The sequence below is a fragment of the Eulemur rufifrons genome, chromosome 16 (genome assembly GCF_041146395.1).
Source record: "Eulemur rufifrons isolate Redbay chromosome 16, OSU_ERuf_1, whole genome shotgun sequence".
NCBI classification, from domain to species: domain Eukaryota; kingdom Metazoa; phylum Chordata; class Mammalia; order Primates; family Lemuridae; genus Eulemur; species Eulemur rufifrons.
The window spans coordinates 85,671,965-85,689,972 of record NC_090998.1 but is presented as its reverse complement, the minus strand read 5'-3'; positions in this window follow the sequence as shown (position 1 = coordinate 85,689,972).

Genomic DNA, 18,008 nt, shown 5'->3' with positions numbered 1-18,008 from the left:
AGTTCTGTTCTGGTGATTTTAATCTTGAAAATAAGCCATGTAGGTGACCTGACACCAAGGTAGATAATGATGAGCTGAAAGCTGTAGTGGAAGTGAATCCATCTTAACCTATGCGTGAATTAGCAGCAAGGTTTGACGTTACTATTCCAACAATATTGGACCATTTGAAACAAACGGGCAAGGTGAAGAATTCATGGGTTCCGCATGAATTAAATGAGCATCAGAAGAGAAATTGTCTCAGAGCTTGCCTTTCTTTGTTGTTACGACATAAAGGCAAACCATTTCTGCACCATATTGTTACATGTGATGAAGAATGGATTCTTTTTGACAGTTGCAAGCGTTCGGTGCAACGGTTGGATAAAGATGAAGTGCTGAAACAGTCCCAAACCGAATATTCATCCAAAAAAGCTAATGGTGTGTGTCTGGTGGTGTGGTGCTGGTATTCTGCACTACAGCTTCATGAAACCTGGTCAGTCGATTACAGGGGATGTCTACTGCAACCAGTTGGACGAAATGATGAGGATGCTTGTGATTAAGCAGCAGAGATTGGTCGATAGAGACAGGCCAGTCCTCTTGCAATACCACATGTTGAAAAAAACAATGCTGCTCAAACCACAGAAGCTGGACTTGGAAACTCTCTGTCATCCACCATATTCACCACACCTTGCACCAACTGACTACCATGGTACTTCTTCCAGGCTTGGGACCTCTTCCTGCCAGGAAAAATATTCAATTCTCAACAAGCTGTGGAAAACACCTTTCATGATTTCATTGTCACCGGCTCTGCAGGCTTCTTTGCTGCTGGTGTAAACAAGCTACCGTTAAGATGGCAAAACTGCATCGATAGTTTAGGTGCACACTTTGATTAGTTGTACTGCTTCTTGTTTGAGATATAACAAACTACACTTTTGATTAGAAATTGGACATTTCATATTTAATGACCTAATACTTTTCTTTTTGCGTCTTTAGATGCACAGTGAGGTGGGAGAGCAGAGTCTAAGTCAGAAGTCCAGAGTGTCCCATCTCTCTTTCCTGGCTGTATCGTATGACGGGTGGGGACTGTCCTGCAAGGCCTCTGAAGTCAAGCAGACCATTCGGTGCTGCCTTACAGTGGTGAGGCCGCTCCACTGCCCTTGGCCTCGATCCCTCATCTGTGAAATGGGTATTATAACAGCTCCTGTGGCTGAAGCCACAGCAAGCGATACAGCGCCTGGCGTGCAGTGGATTAGTGGCCGCTGTGATGATTGCTGTGACACCACCTTCCTCCACAGCGTCTTACGTGATCCTTGTAACAACCCGGTGAGGTGCATGGCAGCAAAGGGCTAATAACTTTATCGGTCATTCTGATTTTATTTATTCTGAAATGCAGAATCCTCTGGAAGCGGAAACTTTTTGTGTAATTAATTGATTTAGTGGCAAAACCTGACCTACATGATCTGACGTGATTTTACTTGTGGCTTTTGTGTATCCCATTTAATTTGACTATTCATAGATTCACTGTAGAAATAACACGATTGACCAAGGAGGGCTATTTGGGGGGATGTTACAAAATATATGATATCCACACCGTATTACCTTTCTAGAAATCAAAAAAATTGGGAACTCTGACATGCATCTGGCCCCGAGGACTTGAGATACAGGATTGTGATACTCAATCTCCCATTTCGCAGAAGAGGAAGTAGAGGCCCAGAGAAGCTAAGTGGGTAGCCTGGGGTCACACAGCTAAGAAAGGGCGGGCAGAGCAGTGCTAGGCTGTCTGTGGGAATGAGCTCAGGGTGGTTGTAGGCTGAGGTTTGTGTGTCTCTCCCGCAGTTGGGTGCAAACTGGGATCAGGAACCGTCTGGTTTGTTCATTTTTATATGCCCAGAAGTCTCTACTCCCCACCCCTAGTTGAGGCCACATGGGGCTGTTGCTTTGCAGAAGGTGTGGTCCAGCCAGCCAATCCTGGTTCTGCAGGGCATGGGGGCTGACTGATGTCCCCTAGGAAGGAGAGCCAGAGAGTGGGGGGCTGCTGAGCTGGGTCTCGTAGGGGCCTTTCCTGGACCAGGCACTCAGACTCCATGACCTGACCCATGCCTCTCACACTTGGAGAACACTCTGAACAGAGACTGTCCCTGAGGAGGAGATGGCTGACCGGGACAGTTGGGCAACTGGGCCATCCCAGGCCCGCCTGCTGTTTTCCCTGGCAACAGACCCAGATTGCTGTTCGGTCTTGGGAGCCTCGGGGACCAGGCTGGTCCCTGGACTAGGGGAATGTTTCCCAGTGTGGCTCTTGTGCTCTAAGAGATGCTGCGTAGGAAAACTGCTCGGTAGCCAAATGCAGGAAGCGCTGCTTGTGTTGGGAGTAAACATCTGCCCTGTAGCTCAGTTGAGCAAAACCCAACGTGGCTCCATTTCCTAGAACTCACCTCAACTTCCTCAAGGACCCCCAGCCCTGCTGAAAAGACACAAACTTGCCTGACGCTTCCCCCCCATCTCTTGCAATGTAAAACACACTCTTTTGGGATAAAGTCAGTCATTCAGGCATGATGTTTAGGCAAATTTAAGTTCAAATTTTCTATCAGAGGTTTTTCTCTCCCCTTGAAAGTTTGCCTCACCCAGAGATGGCATCGGGGTGCAGTGCTGGCCTTCTGGGGTCCCACTGGCCCGCACAGAGGATCCTGGTCCCCCTCCGGCCAGGCAGGCATCACTGGCTCCTGAACGCCAGAGTTCAAGTCCGTGCTTGCGCCTTTCTCTGGCTTGGTGCCACCTCGGCTCTTGAGGAGCTACAGACACCCTGTTTCGGCCACGACCCACACCCACCCTGGGCACAGACTGTCCGCCCAGCCAAAGGGTCACCGAGCCCCAGCCCAGTAGCCCGTCTCGCCCCTGCCTTGGGGAGCGAGAGGATGTCTTAGCCCCCCTCCCTGCCTAAGCACCCCACAGGGCTTTTCCACTGTCCTGTGGCTGCCTCGAGAGGCGGCGTCCCCTCCTCCCCGAATCCTGTGCACGTAGGTTCCTCCTGACCGGCTCGGGCCTCTGCCACCAGCTCTGCCACGCAGCTTGACCACGACAGGAGGAGCTGCGGCTGGGACCCTAACTCTGATTTCTTGCCTCGGCCCCCCTCTTGCCTCTTTCCCACCTGATCCTGGCAGGAGCCTCCCCACATCCCTCTCTGGTGGGGACTTCCATGGTTTAGCCCTAATAATAAAAGGGGTGGGCCGGGCGCGGTGGCTCACGCCTGTAATCCTAGCACTCTGGGAGGCCGAGGTGGGCGGATCGTTTGAGCTCAGAAGTTCGAGACCAGCCTGAGCAAGAGCGAGACCCCATCTCTACTAAAAATAGAAAGAAATTATATGGACAGCTAAAAATATATATAGAAAAAAAATTAGCCGGGCATGGTGGTGCATGCCTGTAGTCCCAGCTACTCGGGAGGCTGAGACAGGAGGATCGCTTGAGCTCAGGAGTTTGAGGTTGCTGTGAGCTAGGCTAACGCCACGGCACTCACTCTAGCCTGGGCAACAGAGTGAGACTCTGTCTCAAAAAAAAAAATAAAATAAAATAAAAGGGGTGTAGGCGGCAGCTTACAGATAGAGGGGAATGTGCATTGGGAGGTGTTGCGCAATTATGCCTATTGCACACGTCACAGGCTTGGAAAATTTCTACTGTTAAAAAACAAACTCATGTTTTAACTCATATAACCCAAATGAGTATGGTAGGAGTGGTAATTAGTTCAAATAGTCTGATTGCTGGGAATCGGAGCCCTGTCCCTCCCTCCCTCACCCCAACTTTGTTGCTCAAGAATCATGCGGCTAATGGTCAGACTCCTCAGGGACTGCCCGGAGTTGTGATTTTATTCAGTTCCTTTGAACACAAGCAATAGACATGGATTTGGCTAATTTAAGCTTAAGAATTTTGGGGGGCCAGGTGCGGTGGCTCACGTCTGTAATCCTAGCACTCTGGGAGGCCAAAGTGGGAGGATCGCTTGAGCTCAGGAGTTTGAGACCAGCCTGAGCAAGAGCAAGCCTCGTCTCTACTAAAAATAGAAAAATTAGCCAGACGTGGTGGCGTATGCCTGTAGTCCCAGCTATTCAGGAGGCTGAGGCAGGAGGATTGCTTGCGCCCAGGAGTTTGAGGTTGCTGTGAGCTAAGCTGATGCCACGGCACTCTACTCAGGGCAACAGGGTGAGACTCTGTCTCAAAAAAAAATGGTAAAGATGATAAATTTTATGTTATGTATATTTTATCACAATTTGACACCCCCCCATATCCCATAGAACATCCTACTCTTTGCCCCCAGGGGTCCCTGTTGGCACACAGGCGATCCCTGCCCCTCCCCCCAGAGGTGCTGCCAAGCCCTGACGGCACATGGAAGACAGCCACGCTGCTGACCCGTTCCTCTGACCCCGGCGCAGTTGACAGCATGAACGTCAACATTCCTAAATTCTGCAGGCCCGCTCACAGCAGGGCGCTTCAGGTACAGGTCATGGTGATCCCAAACCACGGCTTCCGTGTCCACAGGCCCAGAGGGTCCTGTGATCCTTCAGCAGCTCCCCTGGCAGACACCTGGCACAGGCAGTGACTGTCCTGAGGGATGAGGAAAGGGCCTTGAAGAACATTCTGACCCTGAAATTCTTGGATTCCGGGAATGTCTTTCCTTCTCCCTGGCTGCAGCATGTAGGGAATGTTTGAGCAAACACTGCCCAGAGAGGGCAATTAGCCAAATGTAGCAAAAGTTCCATCCCTGCCTGCTTTGCTTCGCCTGGAAGCAATTCCAGCACCCTGGGAGCCCAGGCCAGAGAGCAGAGTAGGGCAGCCACCGTCTCAAGGAGAGAGAGGAGCGCTGAACTTGACCCCAGGACTGCAGACCCTTGCTGCTCGTCCTACAGCAACTCCTAACCCTCACCTACTTCCACTGCATCTACTTCCCAGGGTTCTCATAAGGAGCGAATGAGTTACCTCGACAATGGCAAAGGTTGATGCACGTGCCAGGGACTCTTAGTGAAGTCTGCGAAAGACACAGGACTTGTCTTTCATGAGAGATTTGAGAGACATCCCTCCTCCTTCTCCTACCCTGCATTAAAAATGCAGATGTTTGTCACCCCGAGTTGGAGTGGTGGGGACCTCCACATGCAAAATGTTCCATGTGGAGCCCTGCACTGGGACTATTTCACACGTGGTTTCATTTCAGCCATATGCTCCTTCTATGAGGCAGGAAGAACAAGCCCGATTTATAGCTGCCAAGACTGACACTCGTGGGTCTAACGAGCTGACCCAAGTCACCGTGTCGGACACGACCAGGGTGGGGTTAGAACGCACATCTGTCTGACTGCAGTTCTCTCTCCTCTGAAGCGTCTCACAGAAGCCCCCATCTCTGTTCTGCGGCTGGACGATAAAGGAGTTTGCAGACTGTGCTCCCTGCGGTAGCCTGGCCGGGTGTGGGATGGGGCAGGCGGGTGAAGGGCACAGAAAGTTGAGTTTAGTTCACATTTTAGTTGGCAGGTTGCACGTGACTGAACCATCTTGGGCTAGCACAGGCAGAAACGAGGATTTACTGGGAGGCTATTGATCTAGCTCGGTTGTTTTTTACGCTGCAAAAGCACAGTTCAGTGCCTCATGAAGTCAGCTTCCTGGGTCTCAAGTAGTAACAAAAGGAAATGAAATGGGATAGAGTGAAAATACCAGAGTGTATCGTATGTAATAAGGATCTAAGTACTGTTTCATGGAGATTATGTACATACAATCAGAACACACACGTGTTTATGTGTGTGTGTATGTTTTGGGTTGTAACATAGAATGTTTGAGAACTACTGAGCTACTCACAGAATCAAAGGAAAATCTACAGGGTTTCGGGCAGTTCCAGGTCCAGGGACCAGGAGCCCCATCTCAGTTCTCTCCCCCGTCTCTGCACCAGCCTTGTTCTGTTCTACTGCACGTGGGCTTTTTCCTTAACAGAGAGAACGAGCCCCAAGCCTATTCCAGCCCGTGTCCTTCTAGTTCCTGGATTGTACATACAAGAGTGTTTCCCCACCAGATCCAGTAAGAAAATTCCCTGGGAAGCTCTCTCTGGGCTAACCTATGTCCCATGTCCCGCTGGTCTCTGCGGCTGGGGGCACGTGGTTCTCCAACTCCCTAGCCCGGTTACAATGCCTGTCCCATAGCAAAGGCAGTGTACTGTTTCTGGAGGTTTCCATGGGGTTGGAAGGAGGGAAAAACGGGGTGCAAATACAGGGAGCGTTCTTCTGGTCAAGTCACCTGATGGCCGTCCCTGCGAGGGTCAGGTGTGAAGGAGCTGGCTGCTGCTGATTTCGTCCAGGTTCCCCTGGACAGTGCTTCGTGAAGTGGCTCGTTCCCCAGCGGCTGGTCCTCCCGGGTGGGGGTAACTGGGTGCTCTGGGTGCCCGGGCTGAGCAGCCCACTCTGCTCCAGCGGAAGAACCCATTTCAGGATGCCCACTAACCTTTCTAGGCTTGGGCTCAGGGTGCCCTGGGGCTACTTTCCCACATCCCTCACAGAGAATTGATCCCTCATTGCTAGGTGACACCAGAGCACGGCCAACATCTTTTTCATCTTTCTCCTTGGCAGTTAGCACAGTGAATCTTTGTTGGCCCACAGGGACCTAAATTCCACAGCTCACAGTACCTGTGCGTCAAATCCAACTTGAGACGGAGAAAAGTGCATATCCCAGAATTCCAGAGGACGGGGTGGGCCAGGCCACTAGACTGGCCTGTCTTCCATGAGCAAGGCAGGCAGGGCAGACCCCTGCCCCAGTCCTTTGGGGAAGCAGATCTGGGGCAGGAGGGGAAGCCTGGAATCTGGTGACGGAGGAGGTGGGAGAGGCCAGACAGGCCAGGAAGCACTGGCAGGTGTGGACCTGGGCAGAACCAATACCGCAATGTGGTTTGATGTGGCTGCTGCTGTGTGCAGTCAGGATGGTCTCCCCCACGGCCCTGTGGTGCTGCCAGCTCTGTCTGTCTGTGGCCTGGATTCTCTAACACGGCCCTGAAGAAGTGCTGATCAGAATGAGGCTCACGGCAGCCACTGCAGATGGCCACTCCTGGGCTGCAGGGATGTCCTGCCCCACTGGGCATTTAAGGCTCTAGATTCTCATTCTTTAAGGTTCTAAGAGTCTTAAAGCTTAGGTTCGAAAATGCCATGGGAAAGAAAGCAAGTATTTGGCTTGACACAGAACTACCCAAATTTGCATCTCTTCCTGTGCTGTGCAGAGCTCAAGGGTTGCTGTCTAGGGGGCGGGTGAATTTGCAGAGAGGCCCAGAAGTCTTCTGGGTGAGAGAGAGAGAGAGAGAGAGGCAGGCCCCCGACTCCTCCCCTGTCTACGACAACATCGTGGGCCCATGATCAGGGGGATGAGACAGCTGGAGCCCCTGCCGGAGGGACGAGGCTGCGCTCAGACTGCCCTGGGAGGGGAGCCAGGGCAGCACACGACAGAAGAAGGGACCTAACAACAGAGGCTGTCCTTGGCGATGGGTGTTACAGGCTGATCTTGGGTTATTTATCAAGGCAAGAAAAGACCTCTTTTGTTTCACATTCCTGACCAGCACTGAATGCAAATGAGGACATCAGACTGGAGATGATTCGCTCCACCTCTTTCTCTTAAAAGTTCTTAAGACCAGAGCTGGCTGTTCCCTAAGGTACGGACTGGGATTCTGATGTGCACAGAAAAGCAAAGCCCTGGGCCTGAAAGCAATTAGTGTGAAGAAGAGAGACTCTTCCAGCAAGGATGAATTTAGGGCTGGGAGTCACACGAATTTGATCACAGCAGACACTTGACTTTATCTGTAGCCCAAGCTCACAGTCAATGGCAAATAACAGTAGCCATCTCCGCCTGACCTCACTATGGGCTCTGTGATCATGGCTTCATGTGTGTTAATGCTTTTGATCGCTCTGTGAGGGCAGTTTGCTGATGTCCTGTGTTGCCAACAGGAGAACAGGGAGAAGCAAAAGTGTGCCCAAGACCAAACGCCCAGCGAACGGCAGAGCTGGGGCTGGAGCCCAGGCAGGCTGCGTCCCGAGGCCAGAATTCAACCACTCTGCTCTGCAGCCTCTAAGAGCTGAGGATTTAGAGTCAGATTCCTCAGTTTAAATCCTATGCGTGTGCTCTGCTTCTCCCCAAACAGAGCAGGAACTGTCTCCCTGGAAGAAAGCGACCCAGAGGGCAGGGGGACCTTGGTCCTACCCCCTGCCCACTGTGCCCAGGGCTGCTCCTGGCCTCCGCAGAGACATGGACAGGAGGAGGGGCTCTGTGGTCAGGTGTGACGTGGCCTATTCCCCAGAGAGGGGCCTGCACGCCAGCCACGGCCCCAGGCACGGAGCCGACCAGGAAGGGAAACTCCCTCCGGTGACTGCATTCGGCCACTCTGGGCCGGAAAGTCAGGCTTCCCCGAGCCCAGACAGTCTCCAGATGGCTTTTCACTGAACACCTTCCCAGAGTGCTTCGGGAACCCAGGGCAGTGCGGTGCTGGAGACGGAGCTCCGGCCCAGCGTCAGAAGAGCAGCCGGTCCCGTGGCTGCCCCAGCACACCGTGGGGTCCCGAGCAAATCCGTTCTGTTCTGAGCCAACGTTTTCCCAACTGTAGTGCATTGAATGGTGACCCTAAAAAGTTATGTCCAAGCCCTCATCCCCCTTACCTGTGAATGTGACCTTATTTGGAAACAGTGTCTTTGCCGATGTAATTACGGATCTCAAGATGAGAACACCCTGGACTTAGGATCGGCTATAAATCCAATGGCAGTATTTTTAAGAAAGAGACAGAGACAGAAAAGAAGACACACAGATGTAACAGAAGGAAGGGCCCGAAGAAAAACAAAACCAGATTTTCCGTCTCTTTGAAACCTCCCCCACTCTCTTTGGGAACTGCAGCCTGGCCTGCATCCCTGAGGCAGGTTAAGTCCTTTGCTAAAAGAGATAACTCCACCCCAGGCTGGCAGAGGTCGCAGGCTTTGTCTTTGGCAGAGACGGGAGGATTAGAATAATTAACCACAGTAGCCTAGAACTGAGGGCCTCCCTTTGACAGCTCTGCATTTCTGCTTATGTTCAGGAAATTTGGATTTTGAGACGAGGTCTACCATTTCCCCCCATTTGCCGGCAAAGTAATAAAAAATTCTCTTTCCTCCTCCCCCAAACATTTGTCCTTGTTCTTCTGATTCGGCCTCGTGGACAAGGGCTGAGTTTTCGGTAACACAGACATGCAGAGGGGCTGGCCATGCGAAGACGGAGGCAGAGGCTGGAGGGGTGCAGCTGCGAGCCAAGGGTCACCTGCATCACCAGGTGCCGAGAGAGAGGCAGGGAACACACACCGCCCAGAGCCCCCCGAAGGAACCAAGCCTGCTGACATCGTGACTTCAGACCTACGGCCTCCAGACATGTGACAGAACACACTTCTCTTGTACTAAGACACAAAGTTGTGGTCATTTGTTACGGCAGCCTACGAACCTAATATACCTTCTCTGAGAGTATCGATTGGGTCAGGAAGTTACCCTGGGGGTCAGAGAGGTAAGTAAGAGACTGAACTTGGCCCCTGCCCTGAGAAGCTCACAGTTGAGTTGAGAAGCCAAAACCTGCACCAAACAGCTGCATTTCAAGCTCCAACTTGATGCACCTTCTGTATCTAGAACCCAGGCTGCCCAGGCTGGTGGGGGCTTCAGACAGAGGGAGTAGCCCGGCTGCCTCAGGTGGGGTGGGAGGGTAGAAAGTCAAACCATAGAAAAGGACTGGCCCCCAGGAACCTTGTTGTGGGGGGCGGGGCGGGGCGTGTGAGATGTCAGCCCTAGCAGGGCTAGCTCCAGGGAGCTCAAATCCCCCTCGGGTTAGGGAGCCAGGGATAAAGTCCCATCTGGGCCAGTACCTTTTGCAGGGGCTGCGCTGGCTTCTGGGCTGCAGGGGTCTCAGGTCAGGGGGCATCCCGGTGCAGATCTTCCCAGGTGACAGCAGGGCAAAGGGCTTTGCAGGACTCAGAGGAGACGATGAGGATCCTGGGGTGTGGGGAGCGGTCTAGGCCTCCTAGTGTATCCGCCCAGGACATGCATAGTCAGGCCCTCCACCTATCCCTGTGGGACACGCTTGTGGGACACACCTATCCGGGGCTATAAAAGCAGCTTGCATTTCCTGTTCGAGGTCTCTCGCCATGTAACTGTTGTAGATGCCTCATTAAACTACTGCTGGAAGAACTCCAACTGGTCGTGTCGTACTTGCTGGCAACTGCGGCGCGACACTGGGGGGACCAGCGGCCAGCCACGCCCAGACCAACTGGGCAGACAGATGAGTGCGGCACGGTTGTCAGAGCCTCGCTGTCTTCCCCTGGACGTAGCAATCCTTGCCTCACGGGCTGTATGAGATGAAGGGAGCTGATGGGCGTAAAGCGGTTGCTGTAGTGACTGGCCGGAGATTTATTGCTCAAGGCATCGCTTTCCTTAGAGGCAGGTGCTTGAATTGCAGGCCAGTTCCAAAGGAGAAGTTAACTTTCTTCCAGAATGTGTGCCAGTGTCGTCACTTAACACGGGGCTGGGGCACAGGATACAACAAATGCAGGCTTTGGGGTCGGACCAGCTTGGGTTTCAGTCCTGGCTCTGCCCTTCCCTGGGAAAAATCACTCGCCCTCTCCGCACTTTCCTGACCAAACTCACAAACGCGCACACGAGGCGTTTAGCGATGTTTCTGAATAACACACGAATTAAAATAAAGGCAGCTGTGTGAAACAGAGAGCACTGATAATAAATGTATTACAGGAAGGAGAACAGACAGGAGGCAGCGGGAAGGAGGAGAGTTTGCTTCTTGGGGGATGATCGGGGAAGCCAGTTTAGTAGGGAGGTTTTGACTGCAAGCGACAGAAATCCAACTCAGCTACTCTGTGCGCAAGTCAGCATACGTCTCCGCAGGTGACAGCGGCCGGCCCTTGGGCAAGCGAGGCGCGCTCCTGCTTCGGTCCCCCTTAACTTGCTGTGCCCTCTGTTGAAATGCTTTCCCCCCAGATAGTTCTGTTGTTCTCTATTTTTTCCCCCTTTGGATCTTTACCAAAAAAGTTTAAATTTTAAAGTGCATCTTAAATTTAAAAACGTACCCCCCACTCCCTGCCCAACACTCTCTATGCCTATTCTCTGCTTTCTTGGTTTATTTTTCTACATAGCATGTGTCATCACGTAACACACTACTTTTATTATTTATTTTATTTAGTGTCTTTCTTTCCACGCCCTCCCCCACTAACCATGCAAACTCCGTTAGGCAGGATTTTTCTTGTCTTTTTTTTTTTTAACTGCTGTATTTCCACTCTCTAGGACTCTCCGTGCACGTAATGGGTGCGACATTCCGTCAGCTTGACAGAACCAGGAGTGCCCAGATATTTCATTAAACGTTGTCCCTGGGTGTGTCTGCGAGGGTGTTTCTGGGTGAGATCAGTGTTGGAATCGGCAGACTGAGCAAAGGGAACGGCCCTTCCACTGCCGTGGGCACTGTCCGTTCCACTGAGGGCCTCCACAGAACACAAGGCGGAGGAGGGGAGAGCTGTCTCACTGCTTGAGCTGGGACACTGGTCTTCTGCCCTCAGGCTGGATCTTGCACCACTGTTATCTGACCTTCAGATTCAGACTGAACTATGCCGCTGACTTTCCTGGATCTCCAGCTTGCAAATGGCACGTCAGGGGACATCTCAGCCCAGAATCAGGTGAACCATTCCTTATAATCAATCAGTCAATCAATCAGTCTCTCTCCCCACCCCCCTCCTACTGGTTCTGTTTCTCTGGAGAACCCTAATATAGCAGGCATTCAATCACTGTTTGTTGAGTGAACAAATGATTTAATTGAGAGGTCCAGGGTACACTGGCTTTAGGCATAGCTGGATCCAGTGACTTAGGGAAAAATCATCAGGGCTCTGTCTCGCTGTATCTCTTGGCTGTCCTTGTCTCTGTCTGATTTTGTTCTTCAGGCCCTGGGTCACCTGCAACCCCAAAGACATTTTCCTTACTTGGCAATGTCCCTCCAGGAAGACTGACAGAAAAGTCCCAGGGAAGACTCTGATTTGTCCAGCCTGATCACATGCCCATCTCTGAGCCAATCACTGTAGTCAAGAGGCAGGATCTGCCACGGACAGTGAGTTCCCAATAGGAAAGAAAGGGGAAGGTGCTAGAAAGACAGACAAAAACAACAAAGAACAACTGCAGAGGGCTTCCTGGAGGGTGGCCTTTGTGTCAGGCCTTGGAGGATGGTTAGGATTTGGCCATGATTTCAGCACTTTCTACAGCTGGATCCTGCCCACCATCCAGCCTCACCACCCTGCACCATATCATGTGGTCCAACCACTCCCTCTTCCCTGGTCCCAGTGCAAGTTTTCACACTGCTGTGCCTCCGTTCGTCTTCCCTGGAGCTAATGCTCCCTTCTTCCTCAGCAACTGGGGTGATGCTCCACGTGCTCAAAGACCTGGGTGTCATACCCTCAGATAGACACGTGCACAATCCCAGGCATGTGTTTACATAAGCACACTCAGACACACCTCACACCTCTCTCTCTCTGTGTCTCTCCTCTCATCCTGCCCTCCTTCCTTATAAACTGGAAAGCAGCACAGCCACCCCCCTAGGTGTTATGTTCATCAGCAGAGTCAGAAGAAAAACCCTGGTCCCCAAATATCTGCCCCATGTTTTGTCCTTAGTTTCTGAAATTCAATGTTTGTTCCTATACTATGTGCTGGCCACTGTGTTAGGTTCTTTGGGAAGGATTTTTTTTTAAATGCTATAGTGCCTGATATAGAAGAAGCCCTCAACAGATATTCCTGAGTGAGTTAATGAATTACTGAATCAATCGCTCGATCAATCAATCAAGACAGTGTTTCCTCCCATGGAGCTATAATGAGGGCCATTCGGCCAGGTACAGTGGCTCACACCTGTAATCCCAGTGATTTAGAAGGCTGAGATGGGAGGATCAGTTGAGGCCAGGAATTCCAGACCAGCCTTGGCAACATAGCAAGACGCCATCTCTACAAAAAATAAGAAAAATTAGCTGGGCGTGGTGGCTTGCTCCTGTAGTCCCAGCTCCTCAGGAGACTGAGGTAGAAGGATCTCCTGAGCCCAGGAATTCAAGGCTGCTGTGAGCTATGATTGTGCCACTGCACTCCAGCCTGGGCAACAGAGTAAGACCCTGTCTCTAAAAAAAAAAACAAAACAAGGGCCAAAAGCAGGAAGAAAGGGAGGAGTCCTGCAGGGAGATGGCTATGTGGTGCTGGAGCTCTACCGGGAGACCTTCCTAGAGGAGGTGTCACGTGGGAAGGTCCTCAGTGGGTGGCTTTTCATAGCTGGGTAGGACAGGGGCAGATGGGTCCGTAGGGCACAATACCAGAGTGTCAGGGCGGCCAGTCTAGGGCAGAATAGGAGCAAAGGGTTCTTCCTTTTGGCTAAATATCCAGCCTGCACCGGGCTTTGTTGAGATAAAATGCCTCAGGTGCTGGGTGGAGAAACGTGGATTTCCATGAGTGGCCATTAAGACAGGTCATGAGGGATACTCAAGACAGCTACATTCTGATAGAGGGGCAAGTGGAGGGAAAATTCTAGAACACTGGGTGCACTCCCCCAAGGCACTCCAGCTAAGCCAAAAGTAGACTGGGACGCTAGGCTCTGGGGAAGGGGTCCTAAGTGTTTTCATCCTCACAAGCAGCTCACTTAACGGTTTACAACGCACTTTTCCACCCGTCATCCGCCCGTCCTGGGTGGTCGGCATGTCCTTTGCTCAACAGTGATTAAAAAGCCCCTCCTGGGTAAGGCGGCGTGAGGACTGAATGAGCCCCTGCGTGCAAAGAACTTAAAGCTGCGCCTGGGCCCTGGCAGGCCAGCAGGACACGCTCGGGGGGCAGTGCCCTGAGTAGTGGTGGTGACGCTGTTATCATGGGCATGAACTTGGCCTTGAACCAAGCAATGGCAACACAAGATGAATGTGGCACCTGCCCTCACCGGGCTCACAGTCCATCTGGGAGACAGACCTTATTCACTAATTATAGAACTGGCCAAAATTTTAAGCATTTCAACTCAGATGTCAAAAGTGTGTTTTCTTCAAAAACGTGATTTCTTTATTATCTATAACTGAGACCAACAGCCCACATGTATTGAGTGCTTACCGTGTGCCAGGCACGGTTTTAGGTATTAATATTTTACATTAAATTTCACAACACCCTATGAGACAGATACTGTTTATTGGCATTTTGCAGATGAAGAAAGTGAGGCACAGAAAGGGTAAGTAACTTTCCCAAAATCACACAGCAAGCAAGCAGTGAAGCCAGGCTTGAAATTCAGGTAGTCTGGCTCCAGAATCCACAACCTTGACCACTGTACTACCTCACCTTTTGCTGATAAGCACCCCTCACTGCTGTGTGTGTTGGGGGCAACTGAGACGAGCCAGTTCATGGCATCTTAGTCTTTCCTGGTAAGTGCTCAATACCTCAGTTTCCCCCCATGACTACCCCACACCTTCTCCTCTCCAAGATGGTGCCAGGGACATGGAAGGAGAGGGTAGGTGGGGAGACGGCCCTTGGATAGGTGGGTGCAGGTCCTGGGGCCGTCCCTAGGTTCCCTGCACACACCTGCCTCCCTGCTTCCTGCTCCGGGATGGCTGATCTGCCCGGGGGCCTGGGTGCCTGTGTGCTGTCTGCCGGGGTATGTCTGTCCCCCTGGCCTTTTGTGTCATTGTGCTGCTCAGGTTCATGGCCCTGGCCCTTTGCCTCTGGTTGCTAAGCTCCTGTGCTCTGAGCTCCTCTGTCTCAATCCCCGGCCCCTGGGGACCGCCAGCCACTTCCATGGCTCCACCCTCTCCCCTCAACGGGGCATCCAGGAATTTCCAGTCCCTGCACGGTACCCGCAGTCCATGGGGAACCAGCAGGAAAATCTCAGGCTCCTCTATCTGGACACCCCCATCTACCTTCTCCCCTCCTTCCCTTAAGGAGGGAGCCCAAGTTTCAGCTGTGCCACAGCCAGGTAGCCAAAGACGGCCTCCCAGGCTCCCTTGCGGCTGGTGCGATCATGGGACCAAGTTCCAGCCAATGGGGTATGTGAGCAGAGTATGGGCCCCTTCCCTGAGAAGGAAGGGGGTGCCCCTGCCCCGGCCCCCCTTTCATAGCTGGAATGTGGACATGGAGGCCGCAGCTGAGCCACGAGACAGGAGGAGCCAGGGCTCCCTAGAAGGCTTGAGCCTGGGACTGTTCCACGAGCGAGAAATACATTTACTTATAATTTATCTCACTGTTATTTTGTCTTTGTTATAGCCCCCCAAACTGTGTCATATCCACCTTTTCCACTGTGTTACTTTAGTGTTTGCACACGGTGGGGTGGGGGGTGGGGAGGGTGGGGCTGGTAAGGCAACTTAAAATACGTTATTTAAAGCTTTTCAATCATTATCCAGCTTACAATGACAATTGTGACCAGTGCTGCACAGGTGAATACGGGGCCAGAGAGCCTCTCATGGGGAGGCCTGGTCCCGTTGGTGAGGAAGGCTGCCCTGAGGAAGAGTTGGCAAGGGCAGGGGGACCACCCCAGGCCACCGTGGTCAGCGGCAGGCTGAGCAGGGAGCTGGGCCAAACTGCCCACGCGGTCCTGTTGCCAAGGTTGGGAGCCTGGGGGTGCTGCCCCAACGGCGCAAAGCGGGGTTCCCAGGGCAGCACAGAGCACCAGCTCCCACCCTGAGCTCCCCGCTCTCCAAAATAGAAAGCCCAAAGATCCCCCAGATGAAACCCGCTGCCACATAAATGAACACAACTGTTTGCTCTGTGGCTTTTCCCTGCTGGGTCGTGGTGACTAATTTCAACTGACTCTGCTGATTCATCTGAGATGCACGGGAACCCCCTCCCACCCTACCACAACCACAGCCCCTCCTCCGGGCCTGCTGAAGAGCTGCCAAAATTCTTCAAGTTCAAAGTCATTCCTGATCCGCTCCAAGCTGCATTCCAACCCCATCCATGACCAATCCCCTTCGCACATCTTCTGACCGGGCCAAACTGGTTTTCTTGGGGTTTCCTGAATATTCCATGTGCATTCCTGCTCCCCTAACTTTGCTCTCACCACCTTCCAAGCCTCTACTGTGTGATCAGCTCACTCCAGTCCCTTCCACCTGTCCCTCTCCCCAGCTGCCAAGCATTTTATCAATGGTGCTACAACATTCACTTGGAAAAGAATGACCCGAACAGCTTTAACAAACACCACGACCAGCACCTACTATGTGCTATGTGGGATGTTAAGACGTATTATTTATATAAATATTTTATTCCCAACTTCCCTTTCTCATCTTTCCACTAGATTATAAACCACTTTTTTTTTTTTTTTGTAATCTCAGGCCATGACTGTGGCAGACATAATGCTATGTGTTCACCAAACCCTGTGTTGTTTCCTCCTAGGCACAGAGAGAGACATCGTTCTCACACTTCCCTCCAAGCTAGCAGTGCCCGTGGCTGGGATCTGGCTGGTGGAATTTGGGCAGAAATGATGAGCATCACTCAGGCGTAGTCCCTAAAGCCTCTCACATGACCGTCTACACTGTTTCTCTCTCCAATTTTTGCCTGCTGGATACAGGGGGATGTGGGTCTTTGAAGTCCTTAGGGAGGGAGCCCGGGTCCCTGAATCACCTGGGAACAGAGCCTTCTCAACCTGCATTGGCTTGTGAGGTAAATGAGAAACAAACCTATGAAACTGCTGTTGAGAACAAGTAAGATGCTGGTATTTGGGGGGTTGTTAGTTACAGCAGCTGGGGTTCTGACAGCAGGCTAATGGAGTCGTATTTGCATTTCTGCCTTCACCTGAGCCTAGCACACAGGAGGCCCTTGGCATTTCTCCTCACCTCCCACCTGGCTTCCTTCTCCCCCATGTGCAGGCCTGACCCTGTCACCCCTCCTTATAAATCTCTCGGGGCTCCTCTTTGTCCTAGGAAGTTTTCTTCTCCGTGCCTCCCTGCCCAGGGTCCTTCTTCCCTGACATCCTCCCAGGCGATCTCTGCTACCCCCCACGGAGAGCTCCTGCTGCTCTGATCCTGCGCCTGATGGGGTAAACCGAGGCTTCTCCAAATTGCCAGATGTTCTGTGGTGGAACTGTGGGGAGGAAGGGGGAACAAATCCTCTCTCAGCAGTATAAGCTCAGGGGTATCAATTCCCAAGAAATAAGTTCAAGTCACGCGAACGGGAAGAATAGGAGTATCTTCCAGGGACCAAGTGGGTTCTTAAGAAAGAAACAACTCTGTGCAGGAGCAAGTTGCGTTTGGTTTTAGAGAGAACCAGAGAAAACCCAACTTCAGCCCTGGGTGGTGGATGTTTCGTTTTTCCTCTGGTTTCCCCTGCCCACTCCCTGGGGCCTCGCTGGGCGCAGCACGGACACGTCCTCCCTGGAGGAGCTTTCCGTAGCCAGGGCCGGGGTTTGCTCGCTCTGAAGGGAGGCGGGAGGCGTTGGGAAGGGAGGGGCAGGGTGCGTGGCCGTAGGATGCTGGAGAGAGGCAGGAAGGAGCGACCAGGAGCAGACTGCGCAGGCGCAGGCGGGCACCTGCCCTCCCCCGGCTCCCCCAAAGGAGTGGGGTCTGCTTTCTGGTGTCCTGCCACCCAGAGTGACCACGCCCACGCCCTGCCCGTGCCCCCGCGGGCAGCCTTTAGGGGAGACGGAGCAGCATCCTGGATGCTGCCGCCCACTGCCCAGGAAGGAGCTGGAGACACGTGGCGACCCCTCCCCGACACCCGTGGCTGGAGGACAGAGCACACCCCGCAGTGCTCCGAAGAGCAGCCCTGGGGACAAAGGTGTGTCCCTGCAACTGCCAGACGGATGCTCCTCGGACACTTCCGAGGCTAGAGGCTACGTGTCCCAGAGGAAACCGGTCTCCAGCCCCGCCCCCTCCCCGCACTGCGCCTTAGTCAATGGCGCCCCCGCCCGCCCGCTCACCAGCCAGAAACGGACCCGGCGGAGGACGCGGCGCTCTGGCCAAACACGCCCCAGCCTTCCCGCTCAGCCTGCAGGGGGGCCCTGGACGTCCGACTCCTCTTCCTCCCTCTGCCCGCCCCTCCCTCAGC